At 37.8% G+C, this 26177-nt stretch overlaps 1 protein-coding gene and 1 long non-coding RNA gene across 2 annotated transcripts in view; one reads left to right on the forward strand and one right to left on the reverse strand.

Annotated features, from left to right (window-relative positions):
* Window positions 1-26177, reverse strand: part of LOC134677474 (leishmanolysin-like peptidase) — a 148039-nt gene that overhangs the window by 110022 nt on the left and 11840 nt on the right. The window lies entirely within an intron of this gene.
* Window positions 19287-21523, forward strand: LOC134677501 (uncharacterized). Its single transcript, XR_010100029.1, has 3 exons — window positions 19287-19373; window positions 20610-20775; window positions 20861-21523. It is a non-coding gene; the product is annotated as an uncharacterized LOC134677501 (long non-coding RNA).

A 26177-nucleotide genomic window follows, 5' to 3' on the forward strand; every position in this document is an offset into this window, starting at 1 on the left:
TAAGCAACGTCGGGAGGGGTCAGTACTTGGATGGGTGATCGTTTTTTTTTTTGCTTTTTTTTTGTTTTTTTTTTGCATTATGGTACGGAACCCTTCGTGCGCGAGTCCAACTCGCACTTGCCCGGTTTTTTTTTTAGCATTAGAAATAAGGCAAACAATCTTGATGTGAATTATGAATCTAATACGATCACTTATATTCTTCTGCTTTCATAAGTAATAGTTTTTGATTTTTAAAAAGCGTTTTTCAATTAAAAGACATGTCAAGATCGCTTACCTTCTTGCAAGTTAAAAAAACGAACTATAGTATTACATATTTTAATTTGAATTGGGTAGGTTACTTTGAATAAGTTCACACACATTTTTAGGGTTCCGTACCTCAAAAGGAACCCTTATAGGATCACTCGTGCGTCTGTCATCCGACCATTCCCCCACCCGCCCCGCTTTATCTCCGAAACTAAACAATACTGGATCTAAACTTTTGAAAAACACAAAAAAGTAATTCGTGGGCTATAGATGACAGGAAAACCTATTAAAAATATACAATTAAGCGTGAGTCGGACTTAATATATTTACTAAGTTTTTGATCCGATCCCTTAATACATACTTAATTAATTAAAATGTTGTCAAAAAACAACTCACAGCACAAAATACTGGTTGTTTGTGCTGGTTTTATACTTAGTAATAACTATAGGGACCCGCCCCGACTTCGCACGGGTTAACGAATTAATCAAATTATACATCTAAACCTTTCTCAAGAATCACTCTATTGATAGGTGAAAACCGCACGAAAATCCGTTCAGTAGTTTTTGAGTTTATCGCGAACAAACACACAAAGAGACAGACGTGCGGGGGACTTTGTTTTATAAGGTGTAGTGATAGCAGGCGTGGCTCACTCCGCGATTTCGTCGCTTTGCTACAGGTGGCTAAAAGTACATCCGTTCGACACCAATTTTGGGGTTTGCGATAAGCCGCGCGTGGCGCTGTCGCCACCTAGCGGCCATATCTGTGCTGATCGTGACAGACGCGTTTTGTTAGAGAGTGAGTCTTCTGTACCTAGTACTATTATTAAATAATAGAATAAATTTTATTCTGTGCCCATAGATAAATACAATAATCTTCTATATATATAAATGCAAGTGTCCTGACTGACTGATTCATCAACGCAGAGCCGAAACTACAAAAGATAGAAAGTTGAAATTTGCACACTAAATTACATTTATAAAGTGTACAAGAGATAAGAAGCGATTTTGAGAAATTCAACCCCTAAGGGGGTTAAAAAGGGGATGAAAGTTAGTATGGGGTTCAAGTTTTATTTTGAGCTAGGAATTTGAAACTTCGTAAAAAGATATATTATTAAAATACAAGAAAACTAATTTCAGCGTTTTTGAAAATTCATCCCCTAAGGTGGTGAAAAAGGGGTTGAAAGTTTGTATGGATATCAAAATTTTTTTCGAGTGGTGGACTTGAATCTTTGTATTTAGAAATATTATTAGAAGACATGAAAAGTAATTTCAGCGTTTTGTAAAATTCATCCCCTAACAGGGATAAAAAGGGGTTGAAAATTTTAATCCATTACGAATGCTTTGAAACTTCTTAGAAAGGCATAATAGCCGATTACAAAAAAAAGTGATTGCAACGTTTTTGGAAATTCAACCCCTAAAGGGTTAAAAAGGGGATGAAAGTTCGTCTTCGGGTGCAAATTTTATTTTAAGCTAGGAACTTGAAACTTTGTAAAAAAGTATCAAATTCAAACATAAGAAAACTAATTTCAGCGTTTTAGAAAATTCATCCCCCAAGGTGGTGAAAAAGGGGTTGAAAGTTTGTATGGAAATCAAAATTTTTTTCGAGCGCGGGACTTGAATCTTTGTATTTGGGGATATTATTAGAAGACAATAAAAGTAATTTCAGCGTTTTGTAAAGTTCATCCCCTAACAGGGTTAAAAAGGGGATGAAAGTTTGTATGGGGTTAAAGTTTTCTTTTAAGCTAGGAATTTGAAACTTCGTTAAAAGATATATTATTAAAATACAAGAAAACTAATTTCAGCGTTTTTGAAAATTCATCCCCTAAGGTGGTGAAAAAGGGGTTGAAAGTTTGTATGGATATCAAACATTTTTTCGAGTGTGGGACTTGAATCTTTGTATTTAGAAATATTATTAGAAGACAGGAAAAGTAATTTCAGCGTTTTGTAAAATTTATCCCCTAACAGGGTTAAAATGGGGTTGAAAGTTTGAATCCATTACAAATGGTTTTGAAACTTCTTAGAAAGGCATAATAGCCAATTACAAAAAAAAGTAATTGCAACGTTTTTGGAATATCAACCCCTAAGGGGGTTAAAAAGGGGATGAAAGTTCGTCTGCGGGTGCAAATTTTATTTTAAGCATGGAACTTGAAACTTTGTAAAAACGTTTTAAATTAAAATACAAGAAAACTAATTTCAGCGTTTTTGAAAATTCATACCCTAAGGTGGTGAAAAAGGGGTTGAAAGTTTGTATGGATATCAAACATTTTTTCGAGCGCGGGACTTGAATCTTTGTATTTGGGGATATTATTAGAAGACAATAAAAGTGATTTCAGCAATTTGTAAAATTCATCCCCTAACAGGGTTAAAATGGGGTTCAAAGTTTGAATCCATTACAAATGCTTTGAAACTACTTAGAAAGACATAATAGCCGATTACAAAAAAAAGTAATTGCAAAGTTTTTGGAAATTCAATCCCTAAGGGGGTTAAAAAGGGGATGAAAGTTCGTCTTGGGGTGTAAATTAAATTTTAAGCTAGGAACTTGAACTTTTTGCAAAAAAAGGTATTAAATTAAAAAACATGAAAACTAATTCAAGCATTTTTGAAAATCATCCCCCAAGGTGGTGAGAAAGGGGTTGAAAGTTTGTATGGAGATCAGATAATTTGTGAGTGCGGAACTTGAATCTTTGTATAAGGGCATTATGAGAATACAAGAAAAGTAATTTCAGCAACCAACATTAAAATCCACTTGACTTAAAACTTTATACAACTTGCTAAAAAAGAAAAGTACTTAATTTCAACATTGCTTGGATATGAAAATTATAGGTACTAAAGATGTAAAATGTTGAAGATAAAATTCCACGCGGACGAAGTCGCGGGCAACAGCTAGTGAACCCATAGACAAAACTAACACACAATTATGGCTGCGATGCAGTTCGCAACCCCGCAGTGTCAGTTCCAGCGTGTAGAGTTAGCCACGAAAAGTCTGCAGCGATTTTGATAGCCCTCGTGTGTCAGTGTTATTTATACGTCATAATGTCATAGAGGTTAGACGTTTAAAATAACACTTGCACTGCGTGGGCTATCATAACCGCTGCAGACTTTTTTCGGTCTGACTTATATAGTGTGATAGTTCAATGGAGTTAAACCGCATTTTGATTCTGCAGTGGATAATCGCAGTTGCATCGTAACTGCACTTTCTCCAGCTTCGGACGTAACTCACGCGTTATCTTACCTCCATTACCGATATTTGCGGGAAACATAATTGTTCGGACGGTGTCACTAACACGAACCATTCACGAACACATTTTGTGCATATCTAAGCTACTGTCCGCCATTTTGTCTGCGTAGAACTAGTCTGTATCTTTAGGTATGTATAAAAAAAAGTAAACAAACAATTTGTACATTTTCGGGTAGTTATACTTGGCCAAGCAAATCTTGTCAGTAGAAAAAGGCGCCAAAGGTTAAAAAATGTATGCGCTTCATCAAAAAAACCGGACAAGTGCGAGTCGGACTCGCCCACCGAGGGTTCCGTACTTTTTAGTATTTGTTGTTATAGCGGCACCAGAAACACATAATCTGTGAATATTTCAGCTTTCTAGCTATCACGGTTCATGAGATTACAGCCTGGTGACGGACAGACGGTGGAGTCTTAGTAATATTAGGGTCCCGTTTTTACCCTTTGGGTACGGAAACCCGCAAAGCTGTAATTACAGATTTATTCACAACACCAGCTCGTAAAGGCGCTCTTTATTCTTCAGAAACTGATGAGATGGTTGACTTTTATCCACAAGTTATCGCTAAACAGTTGTTTCCTCAAATCCACTCGGCAACCCTCCCTTGGGATACCCTCCTCCAATTGAGGGGGGATTTAAATCTTCTCGGGGCAGAGGTGTACGGTTGGAGCCGGTAAAGGTTTATTTGACGTTCATAAGCGCATTGTAATATACCTACTTGAATAAACTATTTTTTATCTTATCTTTAACCACCACCAGTACCGTCTTTACCATAAGGGCACACGGGGGCCCGTGCCCAGGGCCCCTAACACCGGCCACCGGGGGGGTTACCGGGGAGAAGATCATAGTAGAAAAATGCTAGTTAATTTAGCTTTCTTTACTTTCCAAAAGGCAGGGTTGCCAACTCCAATTTTTTTTACCCCTAGAGCTCAACTTAAAAACCCCTAAAACTGTACTATTATTTTGGAAAACCCACTAAATAAAAAATAAAAGAAATTATACGTTTAATTAATTCTTTATTTATACATTTTCCAGAATTTAGTACATTATTATGATTTTCAACCGGTTCGACATTTTTGTGATCATACATACATAATATATGAAGGTTATATAGATGGTCAAGCAAATCTTGTCAGTAGAAAAAGGCGCGAAATTCAAATTTTCTATGAGACGATATCCCTTTACACCTACATTCTTCAAATTTATCGCCTTTTAATACCCTAAAAAACGCTAAAAAAACCGCTAAAAATATTAAGCCCCTAAAAAAACCCCTACCTGTTTATTTCCCCCTAAATTTAGTGGTAAAACCACTAAGTTGGCATCCCTGCCAAAAGGGCCCCAAATTCTTATGTGCCCAGCATAGTTTAAGACAGCCCTGACCACCACTCTCACTTTTAACTTACGTTAGATCTAGATTACATCTACATATATCTATATGTGCGTAAAATTGTAAACAGTGCAATATATTTAATTTGTAAAACATACACATCTATCCAGATGTCCTTAAGATAATTATTCGTTCACATAGGCCTGTCACGTTTTGAATAAAATATACATATACTTGTCTGCCAAGGATTACATTAGTACATTACCTACATTCTACTTCATATACATGAAGGTATCACTACACCTTATAAAACAAAGTCCCCCGTCGCGTCTGTCTGTGTGTATATGTACATATGTTCGCGCAAAAACCGGACAAGTGCGAGTCATACTCGCCCACCGAGGGTTCCGTATTTTTTTAGTATTTGTTATAGCCGTTAGAGCGGCAACAAAAATACATCATCTGTGAAAATATCAACTGTCTAGCTATCACGGTTCATGAGATACACCGGTGACAGACAGACGGACAGTGGAGTCTTAGTAATAGCAAATAATAGGGTCCCATTTTTAGCCTTTGGGTACAGAACCCTAAAATGAATAGACTCAGCTCAGTACTTTCGTTTTTTTTTTAAATAACAGATACCATATAATGATTATTTATGCCTAGTGCCTACCTATACCTTGGTCATTATAATACTTACGATTACTTTTAGACCATTTTGCAATAATAACTTCAATTTATTGACTGCTTTACTATTAAAACGGAAAAGTTAAGACCAAGAAACATAGGTCATAACTTTACATGGGAAAAAAATAAACCTTTTCCCAAGCCATAAGATACTCATTTAAACAGTTAAAATAAAACCTCTATGCATGTATTTTATTTTTAGGGTTCCGTGCCTCAAAAGGAAGAAACGGAACCCTTTTTGTTGTCCGTCTGTCTGTCAAGATTTATCTCCGGAACGCGTGGAGGTATCGAGTTGAAATTAAAACCATATATATAACTCAGGTCTACAACCCCGTTCTAGTGAGCGCGCCGAGCTAACTAGGAGTCGAAGTGGTCGCCTTGGTCGAAATCGGCCGGAAGGATCATTCATTCATTCACAGTGAAAAATACTGGGACAAATCAGAAAACTACAAATTTGTACGGAACCCTCGGTGGGCGAGTCCGACTCGCACTTGTCCGGTTTTTTAGGGTTCCGTACCCAAAGGGTAAAACGGGACCCTATTACTAAGACTTCGCTGTCCGTCCGTCTGTCCGTCCGTCCGTCCGTCACCAGGCTGTATCTCACGAACCGTGATAGCTAGACAGTTGAAATTTTCACAGATGACGTGTTTCTGTTGCCGCTATAACAACAAATACTAAAAACAGAATAAAATAAAGATTTAAATGGGGCTCCCATACAACAAACGTGATTTTTGATCAAAGTTAAGCAACGTCGGGAGGGGTCAGTACTTGGATCCACCCATGTGACCGTTTTTTTTTTTTGCTTTTTTATTGTTTTTTTTTTGCATTATGGTACGGAACCCTTTGTGCGCGAGTCCGACTCGCACTTGTCCGGTTTTTGTAATAAATACGCATACTCTCATGACTTGTCATAAAGTCTTAAAACTCACTGACCACCGAGGATCGAGATAAGATATAAGAGTAAAAAAAAAAAAGAAATGCAATCTTCTTCGATATGCGTACGTTAATTTAAACTTTATTACACACAAGATAGAGTCGATAATAGTGTATATTTAATTTGACAATAAATAAGAGATCTTACGAAGGTTATATTTCAATTCAATATATCTGATCAGTTGCGTTCGTTTTTCAAATTCCATTGTGCTTTCGGGTGTTTAAATGTAAACTTTATATTTAAAGGCAATAAGGTACAGTTTTGTAAAACGAGGCGTATTCAGTATAAACTGAATTTAATTTCGAACAGATTAAATATTACAAATACAAATTATTTATTTGCCAGAATACAGTGAATATGTAGATGGTGACTTAAAATTAGTAGTATTGCGAGGCATTAAGTTTATGCTTCCGATGTAGCCCACAAGATGGCTGAACCTACTATGCACAAGAAAACGTACGAGAACGGTAGATGGCAGCACTTGCTTTGGCAATGTCACAGAATAAATAAATAGTACTAAGTACAGAAGACTCACTCTCTAACAAAACACGTCTGTTACGATCAGCACAGATATGGCCGCTAGGTGGCGACAGCGCCACGCGCGGCTTATGGGAAACCCCAACATTGGGGCCGAACGGATGCACTTTTAGCTACCTGTAGCAAAGCGACGAAATCGCGGAGTGAGACACGCCTGGCAATGTAGGTACATGTTTACGTTTCCGATTCAAGCCACAAGATGGCAGACCCTCCAACGCGCACAGTCCCTATAAGTCACTTCAAAACTGCTTCAAAACAATACATGCAAAATTTATGTAGATACATATGTCGCTATACTCGCTATTACTAAATACAACGGTGCTAATATGATTGCATAAGATAATATTATGATTAACACCTAACACTTGTTACATGCACATTAATCATTTAATCATGATTACCTCATTATGTAACGCTTGCTTCACTTTCGCTGTAGTTAGGTTTTAATAGGCATTTAAATAAGGTATTGTTAACACTTTCAATGCCAGCAAGTGCCCCATTTCCAATACAAATTGAACACACTTAGCGTCTCGTCTTGGCTGTGAAATTGTGAATGTGTTAACCGCCCAAATGCCAGTATTGAAAGACTTAAGAGCTTATAGTTCGTTTTTTTTAGCATTAGAAATAAGGTAAAAAAAACCTATGTTCCTGCCTAAAGGCAATGTGTAAAAACAAAAATAATAATATTGTACTACTATACAAAGTAGTCCTACCTAGCTATAAGAATACTTGCCCTTTATAGGGTGCCATGTGATTCTATTTTTATTGTACCAATTGTACAACTATGTACCATGGTTCGCAAATAAACGATTTCTATTTCTAAACAATCTTGATGTGTCTTTTAATTGAAAAACACATTTTAAAAATAAGTTACGGCAAATATGTAACAATTATGAATCTACGATCATTTATATTATTCTGCTTTCATGTAATAGTTTTTGATTTTTAAAAGGCGTTTTTCAATTAAAAGACATGTTAAGATCACTTAGGTACCTTCTTGCAAGTTCTTTCTAATGCTAAAAAAAACGAACTATAGGATAGTGGAAGATCGCATCTCCATACAAACAATGTCTCCATTCTCCTCTCTGGGTATTGACATTATGAAAAGTATTTTTACAACAATAGAACCCTACCGCCGTATCTAAAAGGGTTAAGATATGCATTATCATAGGTCACTATCTCAATCGATACATTGTAAACTGTAATATTATTATTAATTGATCTTTTAGTACGACCTTTGCTTTGTATAACCAGATTAATAGATACGTTTATACAACTGCATACTTCGTTCTATTTCCTCAACCAATATGGCGATCAAAACATCGACTTGTAATCTACAAACATAATCTATAACAATACAAACTCTTATTACATGTAATTAAGGTTTAAAAACGCGTAAATGACGTTTCGGATAAATTTGTCATGAGAAAAACGGCGTTTGAGGTTATAATTCTTCCCGCTCTTTTTGTAGCCCCATGGTGCAATGTTTCTTTAAAAAAACCGGGCAAGTGCGAGTCGGACTCGCGCACGAAGGGTTCCGTACCATAATGCAAAAAAAAAAAACAAAAAAAAGCAAAAAGAAAACGGTCGCCCATCCAAGTACTGACCCCTCCCGACGTTGCTTATCTTTGGTCAAAAATCACGTTTGTTGTATGGGAGCCCCATTTAAATCTTTATTTTATTCTGTTTTTAGTATTTGTTGTTATAGCGGCAACAGAAATACATCATCTGTGAAAATTTCAACTGTCTAGCTATCACGGTTCGTGAGATACAGCCTGGTGGCAGACGGACGGACGGACGGACGGACAGCGAAGTCTTAGTAATAGGGTCCCGTTTTACCCTTTGGGTACGGAACCCTAAAAAAAAGGTTCACAAGAGTTCAAGTAGACTGTTATTTCCGGATGGTTGTCAAGGTTACCGTTATGGCGCATTTAATACATTTTAACAAGCTTTTTACTTTGTGATGTCGAAGTTGACATTGTGTACGGTGAGTTTCATCAGTAGTTAGCTTAGAGCAGTGTTTTTCAAACTTTACGGTGTCACGGCCCTTTATGACCACAAAATTTTTTTCGCGACCCCCATACCCCGTTTCTACGTTTTTCTATCTATATAGATATCTATAGAGTCTGTGCGGAAAGGGAACAGTCGTGAAATGTAGGGGATCCATACATTCTACGGCTCTTTTCTTTCCGCACGCTCCATCAATGGTCGATATCAAAACAAAAAAAACCGGCCAAGTGCGAGTCGGAATGGCAAAAAAATCACGTTTGTTGTATGGGAGCCTCACTAAAATATTTATTAAATATATTCTGTTTTTAGTATTTGTTGTTATATCAGCAACAGAAATACATCATCTGTAAAAATTACAACTGTCTACCTATCACGGTTCATAAGATCCAAAAAAGCGTTTTGAGGAATTAATTCCCAGCAAGCTGGAAATCATTTTAATATCTTCATTTGGTCCTGAGTTTGCTCCATCCCAGGAGGTGTGGATTAATTTTCGAAGCCTTGGGAGATACATTTTACCTTGGATTGAATTGAGCCACTCGAAATAGAAGGAACCCACCGTCAAAATTAACATCACTACCAGCAAGCTTGTTGTGGATCAGACATTGGTAAAAATAGTTCGAATTTTAACACGAAGTTACCAAAAAAAAAGAAATTCAAAGTGGCTGCCATTTTTTACGATGTTTGACTAGGTACTAATTCATATTAAGGTACTTACTTTTCGGATCCTCAGATATAAATTTTTATCATGATTAGAGCAAATTTTCCTTCCGACGTACCGTTTTTGAACTATACAAGCAAAAAACTGAAAAAGAGCAGCATTTTTTCCACAACTCGTGGAATGGAGCAAACTCGGATTACACTAAGGACCCCGCAGCAAACATAGGGAAAAAGTGGTTTCAGTTAAATCTCACGAAATTTTAGTATGATATTAATTTGGCTCTCCTGATATTTTTTTTGTATGGGCCCAACTCTCTCGGAAGTATACTTTCAGAAATAATCAAGTATATAATTTTCTATTTACGCGACATGTTTTCTAAAATCGATATATTGTTATGACACGCACTGACAGTTACTGACGTTATAAGGTGCAGTTACCAACTGTCATGAGTTGGAATTACGTAAAAATGGTTAACAAACACATATTTTGTATAAAACAATTACATTGATTCTTTCTGAAAGTATACTTCTGAGACAATTGTGCACATACTAAAAAATAATCAGGAGAGCCAAATGAACATCATACTAAAATTTCGTGAGACTTAACTGAAACCACTTTTTCCCTATGTTTGCTGCGGGGTCCTTTAGAACCAAATGAAGGTATTAAGACGATTTCCAGCTTGCTGAGAATTAATTCCTGGAAAAAATCTAATTTGACTTGCCTAACAGATCTTAACTTATTTAACTTTTTAATAAATACAGTTTACCTATATCTAAGAATGTTTTGTTTTATTGATATGTACGTTAACGACCATTACATTTTAAAGGGTTGGAATATTTTTAAGTAAAAAAATGAAATCTGCTTTCCATAAGTTTCTTTCAAAGCTGAGCTTCGCGACCCCCCTGGACAAGTGCCGCGACCCCCCTGGGGGTCGCGACCCACACTTTGAAAAACACTGGCTTAGAGGATATGTAGTTTGTCTCATTGAGGATTTGTGAAATTCTATTGTTACTTTTAAAGTTAGTGAAGTCGCTCTTGAATACATTATTAGGTATAAAACATTTGTGCCAAATGTCAGAGGGCAAATATTTACGGTTAAGGCTTTCATACAAAATTGAACTTGGTATTATTTTTATTTTAAATTATTATTATTTTTTTTTAATTGGACATAACACGCTAAAAATTTTTCACATTCTTGTACGTCAAACATAAGTTACATAAGTGTATATATATATTACGTCAACTTTTGAAGTATAACCACAGAATAATTAATAGTACTACCGTACAGAAAGGAAACTGCCCACAAAAACGAAGTTTGACAGCGGTTCAGGGTCGAATCATGCTGTCCCTTTCTAATATATGGCACTATCCCTTTCGGCTATTTAGGGTTGTCAAAAATAAAGTGATTATCTTATCTGTGGTCGTGCACGCAAAAGGAAGTAAAGTGGCGCCAACCCTAATAATTGCTCGGAGCAATGCTGAGCCGAGCGGAGCCGAGTTTGACCGAAGTCAGGAGTTTCGCACCCCTGGTATAACTGTCGGCGGCCGATCGTAAGATCAGGCATATCGTGAAATTCCTAGGCATATCGTGAAACGTCAAAATCTTTGACTCGTTCCCTGAGTCGACGGAGCCCCGCTACGCGGGGCTCCTATTTCTGGGCAGTTTGCCCTTCGGGCATCTGAAGCAACCTAACGAACCTATTCTGCCTAATATATATTGGTTTAATATGAATATCGTCAAAACATTACACAGGAACATTACGATCTGCCTGATCTTACGATCGGCCGCCGACATCAGTATCATCAGTTCATCACGGCACCTTATAAAACAAAGTCCCCCGCCGCGTCTGTGTGTTTGTTATATTCCCGATAAACTCAAAAACTACTGAACGGATTTTCATGCGGTTTTAACCTATCAATAGAGTGATTCTTGAGGAAGGTTTAAGTTTAATTTGTTAACCCGTGCGAAGCCGGGGTGGGTCGATAGTTACAAATAAATGTGTGTTATGTTAAGAACAGGGATGTTGCGCATATTCGCATCCGCGGATGTGAGGCTTTAAATATCCGCATCCGCGAATGTCAAAAAATCTGCATCCGCAACATGCCTGGTTAGGAACCATGCCAGGCGTGGTTCACTCCGCGATTTCTTCGCTTTACAACAAATAGCTACAAGTACATCCGTCTCCAATTTTGGTGGCTAGCTATAAGCCGCGCGTGGCGCTGTCGCCACCTAGCGGCCATATCTGTCCTGATCGTAACAGACGCGTTTTGTTAGAGAGTGAGTCTTCTGTACCTAGTACTATTTATTCTGGAACCATGCCCACTTCATAATGCAGTGTATGCTGACAGCCGATGAGATTCACGTAACACAATATGTAACGGATGATTTCGCAGACAATTGGTGAGAAGAGTCCGTGGGAGAATAGACGTTTAAATACGAATAACAGAGCCTTGTAAAATAAAGACTTACAATCGCCAAGAGAGAGCTCGGCTAAATACACCACCAACACTAATCCCCAATAATTACATACAATATATATATATATATATATATATATATACAGTGGTACAACTAAACGAAATTAATAACTAGCTTAAATCTAAAATAGGCCCCTGAGGCATTGTACCAAGGATGCTGGCGGCATTTCCCCGCTGTATCGCCAATTACCAATTAAGTATATCTGTCTGTTTGGCCATGGATTGGCCATATGGTTGACTGGTAGAGAATGCCATTTAGCATTAAGTCCGCCATTTGTACATTGTTGTATTACTATGTGCAATAAACTTTTAATGAATAAATAAAATCATAAATGTTATTTTTATGACTTACGTGTTTGAATCTACGACCCCCTCCTAACGACTCTCTCTTTACCCTCCTGAGTCCCTGAGGCCCTTATAAAGGATTTAATCCAAATGGGATTTTGAATTAAAATGGAATATAAGGTTCCAAATTCAAAACTGCAATAATGACAAGGGGGACTCAAGAGCTAGGTTAAAGTATAAAAGGCTTGCTACACGGTCGCCGACAAGCCTTCTAACCGTCTGACTTTGGTCTGTCCTTGGTCAGTTTTGGTCAAATTTTGTTGGTAACAACTGTCTACACGGTCCGGGACCGGCCAAGGCCACGCGGTCTGGGGGCTTGTCGGCGACCGTGTAGCAGGCCTTTAATTAATAACATAGAGATAAGAAGCACTATCACCAGTTTTACAGATACGCTCGCGTCTAAGTAACTTACTTTCTATGTATCTCGCTCGTACTCGCATATTAGTGCAAGCGAGATGTATATGTCGGCGGCCGATCGTAAGATCAAGCATATCGTGAAATTCCTAGGCATATCGTGAAACGTGAAAATCTTTGACTAGTTCCCTGAGTCGACGCGGCTCCTATTTCTGGGCAGTTTGCCCTTCGGGCATCTGAAGCAACCTAACGAACCTATCCTACCTATATATTGGTTTAATGTGACTATCGTCAAAACATTACACAGGAACATTACAATCTGCCTGATCTTACGATCGGCCGCCGACATATAGACAGTAATTTACTTAGACGCGAGACTATCTGTCAATGTCAAAACTGGTGGTAGCCGTACAGCAGTCTGTTTTTACTGGTCTCTGTTGTTATGGATTGACCGTCGACGCGTTGTGTGAGAATCGTTTTTCATTGAATGATTTGCGAAACGTAATGTCTTGGCCATTAGCTCTGCCGTGCTTGCAACGCTTCCGGTATAGTTTATCCATAAAGGATGAGTCACGCTAGATCGGGCCGTGTCCGGGCCGAGGCGTCCGACCCTTCGTTTCTAATTAAAACCCAAAATATTAATTCTAATCCGCGAAAAGATAACGTGCTAGTCAATCAATGCTAACCCGTTATGCTCACTCGCGTATTTTTCAAGCTTTTATTTAGTTTCACCTGACCGTTGTCTGTCTGTGTGTAATCAAATCTTGCAAGTTAAATTTGATCCACTTCCCGGTTTCCGATTGAGCTGAAATTTTGCATACATACGTGAGTCGGGTGAGAATGCAATATTATGGTGTCATCGAGCTGATCTGATGATAGAGACCGGAGGTTGCCATAGGAACTCTGTGATAAAACAACGAAACCTAAATTGTGTTTGGGGTTTTAAGAGTTGTCTCGATGAGCATTACTTGCCTGTGGAAAGAAAAGTACAGTCAACGATAAAAGCTGGTACCAAAAATGAAATTTTTGCCAAAAACTTATTTTACATGCAATGAATACTTCGTTTTCTATTACGCATCTATTCTCTTTCTAAAGGGGCCCACTGATTAACAGTCCGCCGGACGGTATCGGCCTGTCAGTTGTTCGGAACTGTCAAAATTTTGTTCTAACTGACAGGCCGATACCGTGCGGCGGACTGTTAATCAGTGGGCCCCTTAAGGCATCGGTGAACACGTGATGCCTTTTATAGAAAATATCGGTGTGCGAATCTGCTTACAATGTGAAGTGAAGACCGTCTATAGGTCGCCTCACGATAGACCGGGCCGTGCCCGGGCCGAGGCGTCCGACATGTCATTTTCTATGACGGTTGACGGTGATCACGTGGTGCTTTCCATAGAAAACGAAGCTTCGGAAGCTCCGGCCCGGCCTCGGCCCGGTCTAACATGTGTCATCCTTTATAATAGCATTAACAGGATATTGTAATATTACATTTTATATACGACATTTAGCGTTAAGGATAAAAAACCGGCCAAGTGCGAGTCGGAGTCGCGCACGAAGGGTTCCGTACCATTACGCAAAAAACGGCAAAAAAATCACGTTTGTTGTACGGAAGCCCCACTACAATATTTATTTTGTTTTGTTTTTAGTATTTGTTATAGCGGCAACAGAAATACATCAACTGTGAAAATTTGAACTGTCTAGCTATCATGGTTCATGAGTTACAGACAGCAGACGGACGGACAGCGTAGTCTTAGCAATAGGGTCCCGTTTTTACCCTTTGGGAACGGAACCCTAAAAATGGATAATTTCACAACACTGGCATCAATAGTGTTACAACACAATTATGAAGGTTAAGGCTTGCTCCATTTTTAATAGCTTTATAGTACAGTCGTCATCAGATATATCGGAGCGGCCAAGGTGTTCACAAATGTCTGAACACGCCTCTATTGTCAAGGCAGAGTGCGCGTTCAGATATTGTGAACACCTTGGCCGCTCCGATATATCTGATGGCGACTGTACGTATCGCAATATGCAGATATTTCCCAGCATTCGCCGTGACAGTGGCAGAGTTATTACTTCCCATGCGAATTAAATTGAGTTTCAAAACCGGTAACTAGGGAGAAAAAACCGGTAATTATACTTAGAGAGAAAACAGGTTTTGGTTACACAGTTAGGTACCACAAAACTATGAGAAAATTTACATGAAAACATTCATCCTTCTTACGCTAGTATACTATAAGCAGGCGTGTCTCACTCCGCGATTTCGTCGCTTTGCTACAGGTAGCTAAAAGTACATCCGTTCGGCCCCAATTTTGGGGTTTGCATAAGCCGCGCGTGGCGCTGTCGCCACCTGTGCTGATCGTAACAGACGCGTTTTGTTAGAGAGTGAGTCTTCTGTACTTAGTACTTTTATTTATTCTGTGCTATAAGCAACCAAAAAATTGATGAATACATTATTATTTTTCTTCTTATTTACTGACAAGTTTTACTTATCATACGGTTTTTACCTGTCAATAAAGTGATTCCTTAGGAAGGTTTAAGAGTATAATTAGTTAAGGCTTTGTGTAACCCGTTCGAAGCCGGGGCGAGTCGCTAGTACATATACTTAGGCAGGCGTGGCTCACTCCGCAATTTCGTCGCTTTGCTACAGGTAGCTAAAAGTACATCCGTTCGACCCCAATTTTGGGGTTTGCCATAAACCGCGCGTGGCGCTGTCGCCACCTAGCGGCCATATCTGTGCTGATCGTGACAGACGCGTTTTGTTAGAGAGTGAGTCTTCTGTACCTAGTACTATTATTTATTCTGTGACTTAGGTAACTAGGTTTAAGCATCGGTATGTGTTAATTAATAATATTATTGCTACGCTAATATTAATTAAGCTCACTTGAATATGAAACTGATTTCCGAGTACATTCATAAGGTACAGAAGGCAAAATAATATTCCAATTTGCATGTCCCAAAGGCGTCAAGCATATTACAGAGGTATGGTATATTATACCGGGTGTGGCCTGTAACATGAGCAAATAATTAAAACATAGATTGTACTCCTCAACTCAAACGGTGACACTTTTGTTCAACAACTTTTAAAAATTATGAAGTATTTAGTCTCCCTATTTTTCATATAAAATAAATATTATCTTCAATGGACGCCATCGCCACGCCATATCATTGTGATTGACGTTGCTTATTGTCACGCTTTAAACATAACAGATTCCCAATACATTGCGTCTTAAATAGAATAAACTTTAAAGTGTATTAAAAATCAAACCACAAGTTATTTTTAAAAGTCGCCCGGTATATAAGTACATGGTAGACGTTATTACGGTAGTGTGCATGTATAATGTTTCCATAATGTGATTTTCATATTGGATCCGTGCGCGCTTTTTAGGGTTCCGTAGTCAAAATGGCAAAACCCGAGGCAGGGTCACTCACTAATCTCACTATAGTGAGTCACTATCGACTAGGGACTGCATAACCGGAAAATAAAGGTATTACCGACTATAGTTCGTTTTTATTAGCATTAGTAAAATACTACGCGTCTTGGCGTGCTCTTTAATTTAAAATTTAATTTAATTTAAAAACGCTTTCAAAAAATCAGTACCGTAAAACGGGGTGAGTAGGTTTCGCGGGGAGAGTAGGGTTATGAATGGGGAGAGAAGGTTTGAGAGGGTGAGAAGGGATTTTAAGGCTACTGCTACAAAAATAATGTATTCCAATTTAAAATGGGGCTATAGTAATACGCATAATAAAAAAAAATCGATCGAAAAATCTTCCAAAATCAACTTTGTATGAAAAACCCTCTCACCCCAAATACGAGGCACTGCGGGGTGAGGTGGGTTTTCCTCTTTATCGTCAAAGTTATTAAATGGAACTACCCAAAATAAAATACAAACTAAAATACAAACGTCCGAACCACTTATTATATACACCATTCAGTTTTCACATGTAAAAATAAAATTTTATCGAGGTTTGAAAGTCAAATTTCACCCAACTCACCCCATTTTACGGTAACTATTATTTATTAGAAAGCAAAAGAATGTAAATAATCGCATATGATTCATAATTGTTACATATTTGCCGAGATTTATTTTTCAAAAGTATTTTTCAATAAAAAGACACATCAAAATTGTTTACCTTTTTTCTAATGCTAAAAAAATTAAGTATAGGAGGCCGCAAAGAGTAGGGTGTTATCAAAATTCGAACGTGCCTTGAACTTTAATTAAGCATTTTCGCTCGCGGTATCGCCTGAGAAAGTGTATACATATTAATACCATACTATGCCCGCGTAGAGATCGTTAGATTGTACACTCAGCTGCAAAAGTGCATGGCCACTTTATGAATGAATTCCATTCATGTATCCTATCCGTGCAATTTTGTAGCTTGCAGTAATACTTTCGCGTGAACCCTAAAACTTTAATTAATTATATGTACAAGGAATAAATTATTCGCAACATAATTAATTACAAACGCTCCATCATTGAAAGCGAATCCACGTCGCAACATTATTAAATGAACATTATTATTATTACCTACAATCTACATATACCGGGTGTGACCTGTAACACGAGCAAATAATTAAAACATAGATTGTACTCCTCAAACGGTGACACTTTTGTTCAACAACTTTAAAAGATTATGAAGTATCTAGACTCCCTATTTTTCATACAAAATAAATATTATCTTCAATGGACGCCATCGCCACGCCATATCATTGTGATTGACGTTGCTTGTCACGCCTAAACAAACAAAATTCGCAATACATTGCGTCTTAGAATAAACTTTAAAGTGTATTAAAAATAAAACCACAAGTTATTTTTTAAAGTTGCTGAACAAATATTCGTCAGTATGAGGAGTACAGCCTACAATTAAATTTTTTGCCCGTATTACAGGTCACACCCGGTATATGAAATTAGTTATTTTAGTTCTGTATTTTATAACTGTTATTTATACGTCATAATTTCTTAGAAGTTTGACGTTTAAAATAACACTTGCACTGCGCGTGCTATCAAAATCGCTGCATACTTGTCTTGGTCTAACTCTATGTGCATTATTTGATAAAGTCGAATCTTTTTTTAAAACAGGAAATTGAAACTAGTCATAAATTAAAAGTCAAAAGTCAATGTTATCGTCATTCCAATGATAATCCGGTTTGAATAATATTATGCAAATTGGCCGTTGCATCACTTTAACGAGATTAAACTCATTAACTTCGATATTGAATAATAATGCCGGCTACATACCTACGTAACGATAAATCGTTGCGATAAAACTGTGCAGTCCGACTGTGCAGATAAATCGAACCGTGTGTATGACAAATCGACAATAATCGACAACGATTTGTCATACACACGGTTCGATTTATCTGCACAGTCGGACTGCACAGTTTTATCGCAACGATTTATCGTTACGTATGTAGCCGGCATAATACATTCGTCGAGTTCGTGACGTCATAAATTTGCTAGTGTTTCATATAAATACCATAGTGGCAAATCGTTTTAACAGTTTGAAAAAACCGGGCAAGTGCGAGTCGAACTCGCGCACGAAGGGTTCCGTACCATAATGCAAAAAACGTCAAAAAAAAACGGTCACCCATCCAAGTACTGACCACTCCCGACGTTGCTTAACTTCTGTCAAAAATGACGTTTGTTGTATGGGAGCCCCATTTAAATCTTTATTTTATTCTGTTTTTGGTACTTATTTGTTGTTATAGCGGCAACAGAAATATATCATCTGTGAAAATTTCAACTGTCTATCACGGTTCGTGAGATACAGCCTGGTGACAAACGGACGGACAGCAGAGTCGTAATAGGGTCCAAACTTTGGAAGACTGACCCTTCGACCTTACATTTTTTAAATTGTATTGTACATTAATATTTATCTTTATATATAAACGCGAGCGGCTCTGACGGAAAAACCAAAAGAAATTATGCTCAATCGAAAGAGCTTGAAAAAATATCACTTTTGAATCGAGAACATGTATCCGCAAAATTCGTATTGTCGAGTATTTTGCATTTAAAAGTGAAAAAATTTCGACAAAGAATGCAAATGTTCAATTTGTTGTTTGACATTTGACAGCTCTATGGTTTCGTTCAGAAATTGTAAATATTTTTACGTCCGTCATGCATGTTGGACAGATTGCTGGTGAGAGTGTGGGTAAGCCTATTTAAAAAAAACGACTACTGTCAGTGTAAGATGACACTGGTGACAGATGACACACAAACATGTTACATGTATTGTGCATTGATTGACGGGTAAAACCATGGTAAAACCAAAACTTTGTGCTTTACCAGTCTGAAATTAAGTTTAATTTTCAGTAAAGGGTCTAAATGTTTGTGACTAACCTAAGCCCTCCTACGTGTACACGCTCGACGCAGCTAGCCAACTTTATTGTCACGCGTGCAATAGAGTACCTATTAAAGGCCAAGTTCGGCCTGGCCAGCCAGGGTTCACGCTAGACAACGTCAACGATTTATTTGGGGTCGCAGTCATCGAAAACGATGAGGAGGAGGAGGACTATACTTACTAACGATGACACGGCACCGCCGCGTAAAACAAACCTATGCCGAAAATCGTGAGTATCTTTAACCGACATAATTGTTTCAATCTTTTATTATTGTTGTCATGTTGTTGACAAATAATTTTGTTACCTGAACAAACCTTGCCACAAACGCTGAAAAACAATGCAACGAAGGGCGGTTCGTAAAGATTTATTTACTGTATGTAACTATTGTCACGGTAAAATATTTGCCAGGTACCATCAGCAAAAATTAGCTTAGCATTCTGCATACAAATGTATATACAGGGGTACCATACCAAGCTAATAGCTTTGCCGACTGTACACAAAGTACTTGCAAATATAATATGCAGCAGATGCATACATATAATGTGATATAAATATAAGTCATACAAATCTTGGTAAGTGCTTTTCCTAAGATTAAAACTAAATTGAACTTTAATGTGCTGTGTCCACACACATGTATCCATGAATAATTATTATTATTTTATGTAGCTACTTAATATGTATAAACTATTTCTATCACCCAAAAAAAATGTGAAATTATTCCTTGCACCATTTCACTATCCCGGGTTAGGCCGGGTTGAGCGGTTAAACCTGGAGTTAAGTTACCATGGTTACCAGTACAGTTTGACACTGTTAGGCTCAGTTGCACCATTCCACTAACCTGGGGTTAACCGGTTAAATCTGGAGTTACCATGATTACCAGTACAATTTGACATTGGGTTAACGGTTTGACCGCTTAGCCCTGGGATATTGAGATGGTGCAAGTGGGCCTTCACGACAGAATAAATAATAGTACTAGATGCAGAAGACTCACTCTCTAACAAAACGTGTCTGTTACGATCAGCACAGATATGGCCGCTAGGTGGCGACAGCGCCACGCACGGCTTATGGCTTTCCCCAAAATTAGGGCGGAACGGATGTACTTTTAGCTACCTGTAGCAAAGCGACGAAATCACGGAGTGAGCCACGCCTGCCTTCACGGTTTAAATGCTTAACCCCGGGTTAGTGGGATGGTGCAAGTGGCTCTAATCCTCCCTTCCAGTTCCAGTTATACTTTTAAAATCTGTATTTATATACCCATACAATATTCATTTTTTGCAGATAGTTTCAAGTATTTTGAAGTACCAAAGCGACGAAATCACGGAGTGAGCCACGCCTGCCTTCACGGTTTAAATGCTTAACCCCGGGTTAGTGGGATGGTGCAAGTGGCTCTAATCCTCCCTTCCAGTTCCAGTTATACTTTTAAAATCTGTATTTATATACCCATACAATATTCATTTTTTGCAGATAGTTTCAAGTATTTTGAATGCTGTAGCCAGAAGACTGCCAGACAAATGTGGATTAATAAGGTTGTGGAGATAAAAAAAAATACATCCACACTACAGCATCCGAAATCTCAAAATCATTTGCTTCTATATCGAAGAGCTCTCTGGATTTTTTTGATGACTTTCCGGTATGTATAATGATAATTATATGCACAAAGTTTTGTTTCTTATGGACATGTATTTATTACATTAGGTATTTTATTTTTATTTAAGGTCACTTATCTTGACATAAATGCTGAAGGAATTAATTATGTCACTTTAAAAGGAGACGAAGAGCAGGACGGTATTATAAAACAAAGTTAAACATCACGGCCCGAAGACCACCCAAATGATGAAAATGTATTAACTAGGTTCAGTTCTTTTCAAATTTGTATTAAGGGGAGAAAATCCAAAATTAAAATTCAGATAAAAACTTTAATGTTTTAAGAAATTGTAAGTCATTTCAAGTTTTAGACATTTTGAAACAAAAAAATGTTTTGAGAAGAATGTGTTTGACAGATGGTAAAGCTGCGGTTTCTTCTGGGATGTGGGGATGCATAGCGAGGAATGTGTTTGTAAGAACCAATACAAATTGTCCTCCAGGACTGCGCTGAGTGAGGATAGGTAATTGAAGTAATTCTAATATTCACTCTAAAGAAACAAATCTACCTCTCTACGCATCCTTGCACATCTCTGATGGAATCATGGTCCTTGCTAATCTTTGGTGGAATACCTCATAGCCTTATTATACTTGGTTTTGTGAAAGGCTAACTTTATATGATATACTTAGTTTAATTCGTTTATTTATATGTATTTAATTGCAAAAGACTGATTGTTGTAGTAAATTGTACTATTTTTATATAAGATATATTTTTTGTAAATTCAAGTAAAAATAAATAAAAATAAAAATAACGTCAGCATGTCTTTTAGGGTTCCGTACCCAAAGGGTAAAACGGGACCCTATTACTAAGACTTCGCTGTCCGTCCGTCCGTCCGTCCGTCCGTCCGTCCGTCTGTCACCAGGCTGTATCTCACGAACCGTGATAGCTAGACACTTGAAATTTTCACAGATGATGTATTTCTGTTGCCGCTATAACAACAAATACTAAAAACAGAATAAAATAAAGATTTAAATGGGGCTCCCATACAACAAACGTGATTTTTGACCAAAGTTAAGCAACGTCGGGAGTGGTCAGTACTTGGATGGGTGACCGTTTTTTTTTTTGCTTTTTTTTGTTTTTTTTTTTTGCATTATGGTACGGAACCCTTCGTGCGCGAGTCCGACTCGCACTTGCCCGGTTTTTATAAATCGTCAGGTGAATTGAGATGAAATTGTACTCACAACTTCCATACTGACATTTTAGTGGCATTAAGGGTGCATGAAATTTGGGTTCCCTCCTTTGAGATGGAAAAGTGGGTTAGTCCGTTAGGGGCTATTCATAAATTACGTCATTTCAAATTAGGGGGGGGGGGGGTCGGGACATCGGATGATGGTAGCATGACGTAGGAGGAAACGGGGTCATTCGAAGAATTTTCGAATTTTTGGATGATTTTAGGGGGGGGGGGGGTCAAAAATTGACAAAAAACGATTACGTTAAGTCCGGTTAGGTTAGGTCCGGTTATTTCAATATCAGTTACTATAATCACTATAGAGGTTACTATAGCCACTATAGAAATGCAAAAAAAAACATTTTAAATCATTTTCGAACTAAACCTGCAATAAACCGGGCTCTTGAAAATGTTGGCAATGATTGTTCGGGCAAACATTATTAAGGTCAACTAATTACCCTCCTTTGCGTCGCGCAGTCGGGTAAAAAGGGGAAAGATTGAGGTTTTAATAAACGCATAAGTATAAAGTTTTCGGAGATGGGATAGCTAACCGCCGCCTTGATAAACGTTTAGTCTAAAATGAAATAATTATTTAATCCAAAATGAGTATTATCTTTTATTATACCCGAGCGAAGCCGGGTTCTTATCTAGTTATTATATATTTTACGATAAGTACGCCGGACGTCGGATACCGCTGTAAACATAAACATGTATAAACATATCAAGTTTGTACAGTCAAGGAATTTAAATTCCGACCCATTTCGTACTTTGTCACAGTGACAACCGTATGAGGTCTCTAGCGGCTTTCATATTGATTGTCACTGTGACAAAGTACGAAATGGGTCGGAATTTAAATTCCTTGACTGTACCCTGCTCATGAAACCAGTCCGGATTAAAGCGAAAAGCGAAACCTCTGTACAGAGGTTAATGCACGCACTTTGTAGTATAAAGGAAAACTCATTCGACTGGATTGCGAGAAAACTGGCAAGGTTTACATGAATTTTATTAGGGTTCCGTACCCAAAGGGTAAAACGGGACCCTATTACTAAGACTTCGCTGTCCGTCCGTCTGTCACCAGGCTGTATCTCATGAACCGTAATAGCTAGACAGTTGAAATTTTCACAGATGATGTATTTCTGTTGCCGCTATAACAACAAATACTAAAAAAACAGAATAAAATAAAGATTTAAATGGGGCTCCCATACAACAAACGTGATTTTTGACCCAAAGTTAAGCAACGTCGGGAGTGGTCGGTACTTGGATGGGTGACCGTTTTTTTTTTGCTTTTTTTTGTTTTCTTTTTTTAATTATGGTACGGAACCCTTCGTGCGCGAGTCCGACTCACACTTGCCCGGTTTTTGTGGACTAGCGCCCCGCCTGTCATTGCGTCTCACCCTCTCATTAAGCAAAATGTGAGACGCAATACACATTAGAGGGAGAAATTTGGTCGGTTGAATACCACCCTTAAAGTGGTGACACACTACCGCACCGCACCGCGACCTTGGTGCGTCGCACCCATAAGTGAGAGCGAGAAAGAGATATCGGATTCTCGCTCTCACTTATGGGTGCGAACCAAGGTCGCGGTGCGGTGCGATAGTGTGTTACGGCCTTTATATAGAGACCTACGATACCTTAGCCTTACTAACATTCCTAAATGAACTCCCTAGTTATGAAAAAAAAAAGTTATGGAAATATTATTAATTTGTGTTTTTTACAAGTAGTCACATTACTATTTAAACTAAAAACGAAATAAATGTCATGTACAAAGGAAAAAATGACCAAGGCCTACAGTGCTGTACGTACGTACACGGTACGTTGTCAGCCGCAGTAACGCGAAGACGAAAGCCCTTCAAACTCAATAATAAGATCTATTTTTTTATTTTGTATCATCATGGGAATGATCCAGCTAGAAAGGTTCGAACCATACTGTTCTACCTTAGAGATGGCTAGGGGGCGCCACAAGCCTTCAGTAAAAAGAGCATATACTTGGAAAATTTGACTAATGTCTCTGTGACCCGGTGGCCGAGTGGTTCAGGCACCTGCCGCGATAGCAGAGGACGCTGGTTCGATTCCAGCCTGGAGCACTGGAGGCCTTGGTCATTTATTCTTAGTATATGACATTTATTTCAGTTTAAGATCTATTTGAATGTGTGAATACTCTGAATTTAGGAACTTTCGTCTGAATGTTGCATTGTACTCGGTTCTATTTGAGTACAACGATATTTTAGAAGACAGGATGACATAACTAGAACGTTCTAGACAACTATTTTCGAGCTTGATATTAAAATGTGGTCTACTTAAACACGCGTATTTTTTTCGCGCATTCTTGTTGGTAATGTGGCTTAATAATCTCGTACCCAGGCCATAAGCATTTAAAAAAAAGTTTTGGTAGTGTTGTGCCTCACAATTAATTACCGGTTTTTGTGTCACAAAAAGTCCTCTAGTTATTGCTTTGTTCCGCAATAAAAAAAAGTTATTGATTAAGCTGTCTATATGTACCTACATACTAGCTTACACAATACTATATATATGTTTCTTCTTACAAATAAACATATAGGTAAATATGTAAAAACTTTATCGAATAAATATTTCTTTTATAGCATACTTTCAAGTCTTTCAACTATCGTATACCCGCTGGAGTTTTAATCCCTCTTGGAATTCAGCCGTTATCCTCTTACCTAGAAACGACAAATGGAAACTAAGATAGATTACCTAGAACTATCTGAATCCAGGCTTAAGCTCGCCTCCCAGCTCGTTAGTGGCCTAGAAAGTCTTAAACCGTAAGGATTGCGGGTATCAATTTTATACGATAAACGATATAAAAGACCTAAGAAATAAATGAAAAGTGGAAACATTCACTCATTAGTGAGTGAAGTCTCGATAGCTCCTTATTGCCAGCATAGAGTATTTTAATTAAAAAAAACCGGGCAAGTGCGATTCGGACTCGCGCACGAAGGGTTCCGTACCATAATGCAAAAAAAAAACGGAAAAAATGAAAAAAAGAAACGGTCACCCATCCAAGTACTGACCACTCCCGACGTTGCTTAACTTTGGTCAAAAATCACGTTTGTTGTATGGGAGCCTCATTTAAATCTTTATTTTATTCTGTTTTTAGTACCTATTTGTTATTATAGCGGCAACAGAAATACATCATCTGTGAAAATTTCAACTGTCTAGCTATCACGGTTCGTGAGATACAGCCTGGTGACAGACAGACGGACGGACGGACGGACGGACAGCGAAGTCTTAGTAATAGGGTCCCGTTTTACCCTTTGGGTACGGAACCCTAAAGCGAAGCATATTCCATCTTATTTACGACATAGTTTTAACACATTTTACATGATCCACAGTCACGAGTTCGAGTTTCGTCCGAGACTGAATTTTTCCACTTTTCAATTATATCTAAACACGAAGTACCTAATTACCATTTTATTTAACGACTTATTACTTAGTTTTGCTCATAAACATTTTAGGGTTCCGTACCCAAAGGGTAAAAACAGGACCCTATTGTCCCTATTACTATATAAGACTCCACTGTCCGCCTGTCTGTCTGTCTGTCACCAGGCTGTATCTCATGAACCGTGACAGCTAGCATGAAAGTTGAAATTTTTACATATGATGTATTTCTGTTAGTACTATAACAACAAATACTAAAAAGTCCGGAACCCTCGGTGGGCGAATCCGACTCGCACTTGTCCGGTTTTAATTTATTGCCAGCATAGAGTATTTTATTTAAAAAACAAAAAGCAATTTCCATGTTATATATTTACAAGGTGTTACTTAGTTTTAAACACATTTTACATCCTTGACAACCGTAAAAACGCTAACTTACAATAGTAATAAACCAAAACGAATTGTCTGTCCGTTTGTCGACAAAATTAAAATTATGTATTGAATACATTAGCCACGTTCGCTTTGCAAAAGACTTATTTACATCGATTATAGGAATGTCTTGGACTTACCAACATATCTTGACCTTCAGCCGCGATGTAACTATGTGTAAACAGAGCTCAAGCTTCGTTACGGTAGAAATATCAATAATACCAACTATAGTTCGTCATTTTAGCATTAGAAAAAGACGAGTGTGTCTTTTAATTGGAAAACGCTTTTTAAAAATCAGTAACTATTACTTATTTTATTTTATTTTTAAATTATTATGAAAGCGAAAGAATGTAAATAATCGTATTGATTCATAATTGTTACATATTTGCCGTGACATATT

Source organism: Cydia fagiglandana, chromosome 26 (assembly GCF_963556715.1).
Source record: "Cydia fagiglandana chromosome 26, ilCydFagi1.1, whole genome shotgun sequence".
Taxonomy (NCBI): Eukaryota; Metazoa; Arthropoda; class Insecta; order Lepidoptera; family Tortricidae; genus Cydia; species Cydia fagiglandana.